General features: G+C 40.1%; 1 pseudogene; it reads right to left on the bottom strand.

Annotated features, from left to right (window-relative positions):
• Window positions 1-5,048: 5,048 nt before the first annotated feature.
• On the bottom strand, window positions 5,049-12,426 carry LOC113608113 (E3 ubiquitin-protein ligase RNF4 pseudogene; annotated as a pseudogene).
• Window positions 12,427-12,791: the final 365 nt, after the last annotated feature.

Genomic DNA, 12,791 nt, shown 5'->3' with positions numbered 1-12,791 from the left:
GAAGCTGTGTCTCCCACCAGAACAATGAGTAACTTTGGTTGATGTTTAACTCCTCTGGGCATCAGTTCTTCCACCATAAAATATGAGTTCCTAAGACTCCCCTTCCACCTCCAAAGTTTGTGATTCCACATCCTATGTAGCAAGAGTCCCAAATCTCACAAAAAGGCACTTCGAGCTTTTATTTCACTATTTAAAAACGAAGTTTTGTGCAGCGGGACAGTGATGTTTAAGAAACTACATACCAGGTTTTACCATATAATTGGTACCAGGAGATGGGAAACAAAAACAAAGTCATAAACCAAAGTTACTTTTCTTTTCCAAGCCTCAATTTTATCGTATATAAAATAGAGATGATAGGGAATTGCCTGGCGGTCCAGTGGTTACGACTCCATGCTTCCACTGAAGAGGGTATGTGTTCAATCCCTGGTCAGGGAACTAAGATCCCACAAGCCACATGGTGTGGCCCAAAAATAAAAAAATTAAAATAAAAATAGAGATAATAATACTTACCTCATAGGATTGTGGTGAGGATTAAATGAGATGATGTATGTAAAGTGCTTAACAGTACCTGGCACATAGTGAGCACCCAATAAATGGTCATAGCTATTATTATTGTTATTGCACTAACATTCGTATAGAAAATAGTTTACAAAACTAATGCCCCTTCAAATTAACTTTGTCTTGAAATATAACAAGAAATGTAAGTAGGTATTAATCTTCAAGGACTCCATGGAGCTGAATATAAATTAAAAGTTCAATTTTCCATCTTCTAGACTCCAAGGAAGCTACTGAGAAGTCAGTTATTTACTCTTTTATGCCTCGGCCGCACCTGGCAGATATTTCTGTCATAGCTTTTATTTCACTGCATTATTTCTTTTATTATAACTATTTTCACATCTCTTCCCCACTAGCTGTGAGCTTCTTGGAGACTGTCTTATTCATCTTTTTAACTATATACGTCTATCACACTATCAGAATTTAATAAATACTAGGCAAATGAGCAGATGAATGAAAGAATTAATGAGTGGTCCATGCCCAGCAATGCACTGCACCTTCTCTTTTCTGGCTGGAGAATACAGCAGCTGCTACTTCTGTGACTTGGCCTCGTTCAGAGGAAAGAAAGAGAGAAATTTGTTCTCTAAAGGCTCTCATCTCAGCAGGGAAGCCAAGTGCTGTCGGTAACTGCTACCTTTATCTTGTGACACCATGCTGGCCGCCCCTCTGCCCTCCCTTTAGAGGGTCAGTGATGCTGGCAGAGTCATACCTGGGGCCACATGCCTTCTCCATGCCACTCCACAGGAGAAAGGACTATGCCCTGTAGGATCTTTTTGCCTGCTGAAAGCTAAGGGGGCAGGGAAGGGCCCATGTCCAATGCTGCCCTGATTAATGTTCCCCACACAAGAGGGTTATCATGTTAGAGCTGTCTGTACATAGTCCCTGGATAGTGAAACAAAAAACATTTTCTCAAAGTTGGAAATCCATCTGCATAATACCATGAAACTGAACTATGAAATTGGAGATGGAAAAAGAAAACATGTTTTACTTTCAAAATACTACGTACTAACAAATGTCTAAAACTGTGATAAATAAGGAAACCAGTAGGAGAGAACCATTGGGAGTGCCTGTGCATTTGTGCAAGTGCCGCTGCTGTTCCCTGCTCTTGTTGCAGGGAAACTACTGTTTTAGAGACAAGACACTGAGCCAATGATATCATTGAAACCTACTTCCCTGGGATAGTCATCTCAGTATGCAGATTTTAATATGAAATCAGTGGGATCTAATTGATATAGCTAAGGAAAGGATCTAAAAGTTTATCCATCTTAACAATTTTAGGTTCTCAGAGAGTAACTTGTTTCTTCTGGCAGGTGTGCTTATCATTTGCTGCAGGGATGAATTCAGTGTGGATCAGACAATAGAAAGACCAATCGTTGCTGAAAGATGCCTCTGACTTCTCCACTCTGTCTCTCTTAACCCTTTTCTTGAACAGCTTGATTTTAATCAGTGATTGATGAAATCCTCACATATCATAGCTCAAGAAGTTTGGCTTTAGTTCCCTGCCGTAACCTCAGGGAACATCAGGAAACAGCTAATTTAAATTGCCAGATTATCTCACTGTGAGGCTAACTTGTTCTAAGGCTAGATCAGTCATAAAGTGGATAAATTTGATTGTCCAACCTCTTCTAATCCATTTCTACTCTGGTCAAATGAGCTTCCACTTTTCCAGAAAGGTACCTGAAAGCTAAATCCAAACCGCCACAGCTGTTCTCTCAATTCCTATCATTGCTACCTCAGACCACCAGCCGTCTCCCAAGAGCTGCCATAGCTCAAAAGACTTGCACAGCCCTGCTGGCTGTGCTAAAATGAAACTGCTAACATCAAGGGCAAGAGAGTACCAGTGCATTACCACATTCCTCAGACCAAGGGTACTTTCATCCTTTTTCTTATACATTTCAGAAAATTCACTTCTATTTTGGGAGGAAAATCAACACCAGGACCTTTCCTTCCTGATCCTACCTCCATGTTTTCTCCCCAGTTTTCAAGCAGTATCTTCAACCCTCACTGATATCATGCTGAATCCTTAAGAATCCTTCTCTGGAGGCTCTTTTTCAGAGCCTTTAATGGTTCCTTAGCAACTGTAGAATAAAATCTAAACTCCATAACACAGCACACAATGCTCTACTCAGGATGTGGCCTTAATATTCTTTTCTAGCTTTAGTTCTTACTTCTTCCCACAGCCATGTACAATAGTCAGCCAACCTATTCACACTAATGTGCCTGTGGCAGCTCCCTTCCTTCAACTTTTGTTCTTACATCCTGTTGGGTTCCTGCTGTTGCCTAGATGTATGTGTGAAGTGCCTTGTACTGTGCCTGGAAAATAGCTATTGTTTAATAAATAGCAGGTGTCATTATTAATACCTTCTTGCTTCAATTCTTAAGAAAAATAAGTCATACTCCCACTAAAATAAACCCTTGACCCTTGCCTAATGCTTATATTCCAAATTTCCCTATCAAACTTTCCTCCCAGATGATCTGGGCTAGACAATGAAGTAATAAAAGTCAGTGTCCCCAAACATATCTATGATGATAGTAATCAAAAAAGTGGTTGCCTGTGGGGGATGGGGATTGACTAGATGGGAACTTTCTGGAATGATGGAATTGTTTTATATGTGTGTGTGTGTGTGTGTGTGTGTGTGTGTGTGTGTGTGTGTGTGTATGTGTGTATATATATATATATATATATATATATTTTTTTTTTTTTTTTTTTTTTTTTTGCTGGCAAAGCAAAAGACTTTACTGAGAAGGGGCACCCAGGTGGAGAGCAACAGGGTAAGGGAACTCAGGAGAACTGCTCTGGAATTGTTCTATATTTTGATTGGGGTGCTGGTCCTGTGAATGTACATAATTGCCCCAGCTCATCTAATTATACATTTTAAGATCAGTGAATTTTTCTGTCTGTAAAATTTATCTCAATTTTTCAGAAAAGTCAGAATCCCCTCTATTTTTTCCCTAAAGCAGAGATCAAAAACTCAAATGTCTACATGAGTTTGGTAGATAAGGTAAAAATGTAGTGGACTGGGTAGAACATAATAGGGAGGGTCAAGGGCTGCTGGCAAGCTGGAGAGAGTATGCTCTTTTTCCTGATCACATGGGCAATATATGCAAAAGCAGAATCTGTATATTTAATAGGCACCTCTCAGGTGTTTCGATCATTAGCCAAGTTTGTGATACACTATGCTATGTGACAGAGCAATTAACAGTCTCCAAAGTGGAACACACAAGATGTCCTATTGAAATGCAGGAAGTTCTACATCTAATATTTAGAACTTTTTTCTTTTAAAAAAATTTTCATGTTGTTTTTCTTCCTCGTTTTATTTTATTTTATTTTATTTTAATAAATTTATTTATTTATTTTTGGCTGCATTGAGCCTTAGTTGCTGCATGTGGGCTTTCTCTAGTTACGGCGAGTGGGGGCTACTCTTCATTGCGGTGCACGGGCTTCTCATTGCGGTGGCTTCTCTTGTTGTGGAGCATGGGCTCTAGGCACATGGGCTTCAGTAGTTGTGGCACGTAGGCTCTAGAGCACAGGCTCAGTAGTTGTGGCACACGGGCTTAGTTGCTCCACAGCATGTGGGATCTTCCCAGACCAGGGCTCGAACCCATGTCCCCTGCATTGGCAGGCGGATTCTTAACCACTGCGCTACCAGGGAAATCCCCTCATTTCAGTTTAGAAAATACAAGGAAACCCACGGAAGGAAGTATACCCATTTATCTTGCATATCCTGTGCTAAGACAAGCAACTGAAGTTTGGAGTATGAGCTATTGCAGAGAATGCAGTGTGTAGAACAGACATTATGCTGGGATGGGCATTGCTCCATTGGCACAACTGAGCCTCCATGGAGGAAAGCAACACTGCTACAACCATTGAAAGTAAGGAACAAGCTTTACTGCACATTTCATTATGAGGGAAAAGGAGAGAGCACAGTAGAAATCATGTCGTCTCTAATTCTAAAGTACAGATGGAATTGTGAGTCCTTTGTGATTTTCTTCAAAAGAAAAAAGTGTGTGTGTGTGTGTGTGTTGGGGGTCTGTGGGAAGCAGTGATGAGGTCTTCTCAAGCCTGTGACCCAGTCAGGCTGCAGGAGCAGCTAGGATGGTGATGCAGTGATGTATTTGTTCAAAGAGAAGCAGACCAACTTGTTGATTAGCTGACCAGTATGGTGGAAGGCAGGCACACCTGTAAGCCTAGGATGAAGGGAGCCTCTCTCTGGTGTGGCAGGTCAGAGAGCACAGAACCACAGCTCTAGATTCCAGTGTGTCTAGGTGACTCCTCAGGCTGGTTTCAAAGGCCACCAGGAGTCCCAGCAGGACATGGTGCCTGATTGTATACCTACCTCCACCTTGCTGGTTGGAGAGATGGTCAGAAAGGACTGACTTCCTTTTATTCCAGTGGAGTCAGGATATTCAGAAAAACCAGGAAGATATCACCCTGCCTGCTCCATTAATTAAAATAAAGTTCCCATTACTCTAAGCAAGACTCAGTATAATAGTTGCATAAACAAGAATGAAGTTTATTCATCTCTCAAGTAAAAGCCCAAACTTGTAGGTGGCTCTGGTTTGCAAACTTGTCGGTCTCTCAGGTTCCTTCCATCTTGTTCCATCATCTCTAGGATGTTGCCCTTATTTACATGACCCAAAATGCTCACATGTGGCCAATTAAAAATTGATTGTTATGAGAAAGAAAGGAAAATTTGCTTTGAGGACAACCACCAGTCTCTGGCACACTATGACAACCAAGTCCAGTCCTGTAGCATGAAACAAAACAAATCAAAAGGTAGTCTCATTGTGTGTGGGAAATGAAAAAAAAATTTATATACTCCAGAGAACAATTTTTTAAATCAGGCGTTTTTAACTCCGTGCACTGAATGCCAACAACCCACCGTTTCTGCACAAGGACATGGAAGAATCTAGCTAGCTTGTCTGTCTGTCCTGAGCAACACAGCACACATCATATATAGATGCGGTGGTACAGATGGCAGCTGATTTTTTTCAAACAAACTGGGCAATTTCTAGTATATTTAAGGGAAGTGCAGAGGCACTGACTACAGAAGATGTGGCCACATTGTGTAGAGTAGATATGTCGTTTACTCAGTTCAATCTCTAAGTACCCATCCCTACAAATTCGACACCAGATATAACCAGGTAGTGTGCAACTTAAAGTTTCTTCTTCCAGGGCATTATGGTAGGCACTGTTGGTCACAGATACATCTCTGTCCCTCATCAACCCCTCCTTATCACTGCTCACCACACAGCTGCCAGTTTGGCCTTGGAGTGACCTTGTATTTCCCCTTGGCCTCCTCCTTTCTTCAGTAATCACAACAGAGTCATGGTGAGTTAGGTCAATCACTGCAGGTTCTAGAGAGTCACAAGTGAGGTCAATTATTTCATCACTTTCCCCAAGTTCTATCAGTTCCACTTCCAAGATCACCTCAGGAGTTGTGCCTCCTTCCCCAGATGTACCGAATTCTCGTGCTTGTCTGGAATTCACCCTAGTACCATAGCACATTCTTGTGTTCATTGTGCTTTTTGGATCCAGTATTCAGAGAAATAAGTGACCTGTGCCAAAGTTTACAGTGAATGCTAAAGTCCTCAATGTCCCACAGCTCTTGGCCAGTCAGTCTCTGACTTACATAAGAATTTATGGTCCACATTTTCTGGTATATTTGAACTCTGATTCTGGTTCCATTCCTGTCTCCATATCCACAACTGCTGTGTTCCCACAGTGGGGTGGGGTGAATCTTCTGGGAGCCACTTATGAGAAAGCTCAATCTGAATTTTTAACTGAAAAAAATGAGACAAAGATTAAGCATTAGTAGTACTTAAAATAAGATTGACAGCAGTATAAAGTATATAGATAGAGAAAAATGTGTACTCAAAAGTTTTTGATAACTCTTCATTCTCCAGAATAGGTCACAAAACAAGGCCACAAAACAAGTCTCAGTAAATTTAAGAAAACTGAAATTCATATCAAGCATCTTTTCCAGTCACAACGCTATGAGACTAGAAATCAACTACAAGGAAAAAAAAAGACCACACAAACACATGGAGGCTAAACAGTATGCTACTAAACAACCACTGGATCACTGAAGGAATCAAAGAAGAAATTAAAAATATACCTGGAGACAAATGAAAACAAAAACATGATCCAAAAATCTGTGGGACGCAGTAGAAGCAGTTCTAAGAGGGAAGTTTATAGTGATACAAGCCTAACTCAGGAAACAAGAAAAATCTCAAATAAACAACCTAACCTTACACCTATAGAAACTAGAAAAAGAAGAACAAAACTCAAAATTAGTGAAAGGAAAGAAATCATAAAGATCAGAGTGGAAATAAATGAAATAGGGACTTAAAAAATAGAAAAAAATCAATAAAACTAAGAGCTGGTTCTTTGAAAAGATAAACAAAATTGATCAAACTCTAGCCAGACTCATCAAGAAAAAAAGAGAGAGGCCCCAAATAAATGAGAACAGAAATGAAAAAGGAGAAGTTACAACTGACACCACAGAAATACCAAGTATCATAAGAGATTACTGGGAACAATTATATGCCAATAAAGTGGACAACCTAGAAGAAATGGAAAAAATCCTAGAAATGTACAATCTCCCAAGACTGAACCAGGAAGAAACAGACCACTTTACCAGTAATGAAATTGAATCAGTAACCAAAAAACTCCCAACCAAAAACAAGCCCATGACCAGATGGTTTCACAGGTGAATTCTACCATTAAGAGAAGAGTTAACACCTATCCTCCTATCCTACTCAAACTATTCCAAGAAAAATGCAGAGGAAGGAATGCTTCTGAACTCATTTTACAAGACCAGCGTCACTCTGATGCCAAAACCAAACAAATATCAGAAAAAAGAAAATTATAGGCCAACATCCCTGATGAACATAGATGCAAAAATCCTCAACAAAATATTAGCAAATCAAATTCAACAAACCTTAAAAGGATCATACATCATTATCAAGTGAGATTTATCCCAGAGATGCAAGGATGGTTTGATATCCACAAATCAATCAATGTGATACATCACATTAACAAATTGAATAATAAAAATCATATGATCATCTCAATAGATGCAAAAAAATAAGGTTTTGACAAAATTCAACATTTACTTATGATCAAAATCTTTCAGTGAGAGAGTGGCATGGACTAATATGTACTACCAAATGTAAAATAGATAGCCAGTGTGAAGCAGCCACATAGCATAGGGAGATCAGCTCGGTGCTTTGTGACCACCTAGAGGGGTGGGATAGGGAGGGTGGGAGGGAGATACAAGAGGGAGGAGATATGAGTATATGTGTATATGTATAGCTGATTTACTTTGTTATAAAGCAGAAACTAACACACCATTGTAAAGCAATTATACTCCAATAAAGATGTTTAAAAAACAAAAAACTGTCAGTGAAGTGGGTATAGAAGGAACATACCTCAACATAATAAAGGCCACATATGACAAGCCCACAACTAACATTATACTCAGTGGTGAAAAGCTGAAAGCATTTCCTCTGAGATCAGGAACAAGACAAGGATGCCTACTCTCACCACTTTTATTCAACATAGTATTGGAAGTCCTAACCATTGCAATCAGACAAGAAAAAGAAATAAAAGGAATCCAAGTTGGAAAGGAAGAAGTAAAACTGTCATTGTTTGCAGATGACTTTATACTATATGTAGAAATTCCGAAAGACACCACCAAAAAACTACTAGAACTCACCAATGAATCTGGTAATTCTAAAATTTGTATGGAAACATAATAGACCCTGAATAGGCAAAATAATCTTGAGAAAGAAGAACAAAGCTGAAGGTATCACATGCCCTGGTTTCAAACTATACTACAAAGCTACAGTCATCAAAACAGTATGGTACTGGCACAAAAACAGACACATAGATCAATGGAACAGAACAGAGTGGCCAGAAATGAACACACACTTATATGGGCAATTAACCTAGGACAAACAAGGCAAGAATATACAATGGAGAAAAGATAGCCTCTTCAGTAAATGATGTTGTGAAAACTGGATAGCTACATGCAAAAAAACAACTGGATTACTTTCTCACACTATACACAAAAATAAATTCAAAATGAATTAAAGATTTAACTGTAAGACCTGAAACAATAAAACTTCTAGAAGAAAACAAAGGCAGTAAGCTCTCTGACATCAGTCTTAGTAATATGTCTTTGGATATGTCTCTTCAGGCAAGGGAAATGAAAGCAAAAATAACCAAATGGGACTGCATCTAAGTTTTTGCACAGCAAAGGAAACTATTAACAAAATGAAAAGGCCACCTACGGAATAGGAGAAGGTATTTGTAAATGATATATCCAATAAGGGGTTAATATCCACAATATACAAAGAACTCATATAACTCAACATCAAAAAAACAAACAACCTGATTAAAAAATGGGCCGAGGGTCTAAACAGGCATTTTTCCAAGGAAGACATACAGATGGTTACAGACATATGAAAAGATGCTCAACATCACTAATCATCAGTGAAATGCAAATCAAAACCACAATGAGATATCACCTCACACCCATCAGAATGGATATTATCAAAAAGACAGCAAATAGGGCTTCCCTGGTGGTGCAGTGGTTGAGAGTCTCCCTGCCGATGCAGGGGACACGGGTTTGTGCCCTGGTCCGGGAAGATCCCACATTCTGTGGAGCAGCTGGGCCCGTGAGCCATGGCCACTGAGCCTGCGCATCCGGAGCCTGTGCTCTGCAATGGGAGAGGCCACAGCAGTGAGAGGCCCATGTACCTCAAAAAAAAAAAAAAAAGACAGCAAATAACAAGTGTTGGCAAGGATGTGGAGAAAAGGGAACACTTGTGAACTGTTGGTGGGAATGTAAACTGGTACAGCCACTATGGAAAGCAGTATGGAGATTACTCAAAAAATTAAAAATAGAACTATCGTGTGATCCAGCATTTCCACTCCTGAGTATTTATCCAAAGAAAACAAAAACACTAATTAGAAAAGATATATGCACCCCTGTGTTCATTACAGCATTATTTACAATAGCCAAGATATGGAAGCAACCTAAATGCCCATCAATAGATGAATGGATAAAGAAGTTCTGGTATGTATGTGTATATATATTGGGTTGGCCAAAAAGTTCATTTGGGTTTTCCCATAAAATATTACAGATTATATATATATATATATATATATATATATATATATAATGGAATATTACTCAGCCATAAAAAAGAATGAAATCTTGCGTTTTTGACAACATGGATGGACCTAGAGGGTATTGTGCTAAGTGAAATAAATCAGAGAAAGACAAATACTGTCTGATTTCACTTATACGTGGAATCTAAAAATCAGAACAAATGAACAAACATAAAAAAACAGAAACAGAGTTATAATTACAGAGAACAAACAGGTTGTTGCCAGAGGGGCAGTGGTGGGGGAGGAAAGGAATAGATGAGGGAGATTAAGAGGTACAAATGTCCAGTTGCAAAATAAATAAGCCATGGGTATAAAATGTACAGTGTGTAGAATATAGTCAATAACTATGTAATATCTTTGTATGGTGACACTATAATAATGGTGACTATTTTGAAATGTATAGAAATATTATATTGTGTGACAGGAACTAATATAGTGTTGTAGGTTAACTATACTTCAAAAACAAACTCATAGAAAAAGAGACCATATTTGTGGTTACCAGAGGCAGGGGTTTGTGGGAGGGGAATTCAATGATGGCAGTCAAAAGGTACAAATTTACAGTTATAAGATAAATAAGTATAGGGATGTAATGTACAACATGATAAATATAAGTAACAGCAGGATGTTATATATAAAAATTGTTAAGAGAGTAAATCCTAAGAGTTCTCATAACGAGGAAAAATTTTTTTCTATTTAATTTTGTATCCATATGAAGTGACGGATGTTCAGTAAACTTATTGTGATAATTGTTTCGTGATGTAACACCTTAAACTTATACAGTGCTGTATGTCAATTATATCTCAATAAAACTGGAAGAAAAAATAAGTGTTGGCGAGGATGTAGAAAAATTGGGACTCTCATATACTGCTGTTGGGAAGGTAAAATGGTATGGCACTTCTGGAAAACAGTCTGGCAGTTCCGCAAAAGGTAAACATAACTATATGGTAAACATATAGTTACTATATGACCCAGCAATTCCACTCCTAGGTATATACCCAAGAGAATTGAAAACTTCTGTTCACACTGAAAAGTTGTACATGAATGTCAATAATAGTATTATTTTTATTTTATTTTTTATTTTAAAAAAATTTATTTAATTTATTTATTATTTTTGGCTGTGTTGGGTCTTCATTGCTGCATGCGGGCTTTCTCTAGTTGAGGTGAGCAGGAGCTACTCTTTGTCGTGGTGTGCGGGCTTCTCATTGCAGTGGCTTCACTTGTTGCGAAGCACAGGCTCTAGGCGCCAGGCTTCACTAGTTGTGGCTCACGGGCTTCAGTAGTTGTGGCGCACAGCCTCAGTTGCTCCATGGCATGTGGGATCTTCCCGGACCAGGGCTCGAACCCATGTCCCGTGCATTGGCAGGCGGATTCTTAACCACTGCACCACCAGGGAAGCCCAGTAATAGTATTATTTTTAATAGCCAAAAAGTGGAAACAACCCAAATGCTCATTAACTGATGAATGAATAAATAAAATGTGGTATAGTCCTACAATGGAATATTATTCAGCAATAAAAAAGAAATGAAGTGCCAGTACTTGCTATAATGGATGATCTTTGAAAACATCATATCAAATGACAGAAGCCAGTCACAGAAGACCACATACTGTATGATCCCACTTATATGATAAATCAAGAATAGGCAAATCCATAGGGACAGAAAGATTAGTGGTTCCTTAGGGCTGGGGGTGGTTGGGGAGAAATGGGGAGTGATGTCTAATCGGTACAGTGTTTTTTCGGGGGGTGATGAAAATGTTCTAATATTGAGAAAATGGTTGCACAACTCCATGAATATACTGTAACCCACTGAAGTACATTATAAATAGGAAGATTTTATGGTTTGTGATTTATACCTCAATAAAGCTTTAACGAAAACAAATACCTTAAGATGCCATAGAAATATTACACAAAACAGTGTGAGATATCTAAATTTAGACAAGCCCTGGAACCTGGGAGCCCCAGAAGGAAATGGGGAGAGCCCAGAGGAGGCTTTGACGAATACAAATACCTTAATAAAGCTTTAGCAAAAACAAATACCTTAAGATGCCATAGAAATATTTCACAAAACCGTGTGAGATATCTAAATTTAGACACAAGCCCTCGAACCGGGGAGCCCCAGAAGAAAATGGAGGGAGCCCAGAGGAGGGTGCAGTGCTCAATGCTCCTCCCGATGGCGCCGACCTACTTACTGAGTCAGTTCTTATCTTAGACCCCACAAACACCTGTCTCTCATCGGATCACTTACCTTCGTGACCAGCCTGCCCCTCCTCCGGTCTGCATTCAGGGAAAGACAACCTTCGGGGTGACACCGGGCAGCCCTGCAAAACAGTGCCCACCACCCTCGACTCCACCCAGGCAGCCAGCAGCTCATCAATGACCTAGTGTTTTGTCCGGTTGCGCCCTGTGAGCTATCCAGTGAGAATAGAGCAGGAAGCCTGCGCTCCAGCGGCCTGCCACTTTCCGGCCCCTCCGCTGCTTGTCGGTCCGCTCCGGATCGAGCCTGAACCAGCCGAACCTGGCGCCTAACTACACTGGGCAGGGAAAGAGCACCAAGGAACCAGAGGCCAGGGAAGAAAAGGAGAAGTCGAGGAAGGGGGCGGCGCGGGAGCGGGTACTCACGGTGAACGCGCCCAGGCTGGCGGCAGCGCCCAGTGAAGAACAGAACCAAGGTCACGGAGCAGCAGTCGCGGCGCTTATTCCCACCCACCCGATGGCAGCAATCACTGGGGTTTTCTCTCCTTTCAACCCGCTATTTTAGTTTCTCAACTGACCAATCAAAATCCGAGCCCGTGGTAGCTCGTCACAAGTCTCTGGGCAGAAAGAGCTGTTCCAGGTTAGAAAAGAAAAGGGGACTTTCCCGTCCCTAGTGTGTGTGTCTCTCTCTCTCTCTCTCTCTCTCTCTCTCTCTCTCTCTCTCTCTCTCTCTCTCTCTCTCTCTCTCTCTCTCTCTCTCTCTCTCTTTCTCTCTCTCTCTCTTCCGAGAAAGGGGAAGGACCGGGTTGGTTGGTTGTTTTTTTGTTTTTTTTCTAGTCATTACATCAGCAACTCTCACGCTGA

The sequence above is a fragment of the Aethalodelphis obliquidens genome, unplaced genomic scaffold (assembly GCF_003676395.1).
Source record: "Aethalodelphis obliquidens isolate GAN/ISIS:26980383/991018 unplaced genomic scaffold, ASM367639v1 scaffold51, whole genome shotgun sequence".
Classification (NCBI taxonomy): Eukaryota; Metazoa; Chordata; class Mammalia; order Artiodactyla; family Delphinidae; genus Aethalodelphis; species Aethalodelphis obliquidens.
This window is presented reverse-complemented; position numbering and strand designations above follow the sequence as displayed.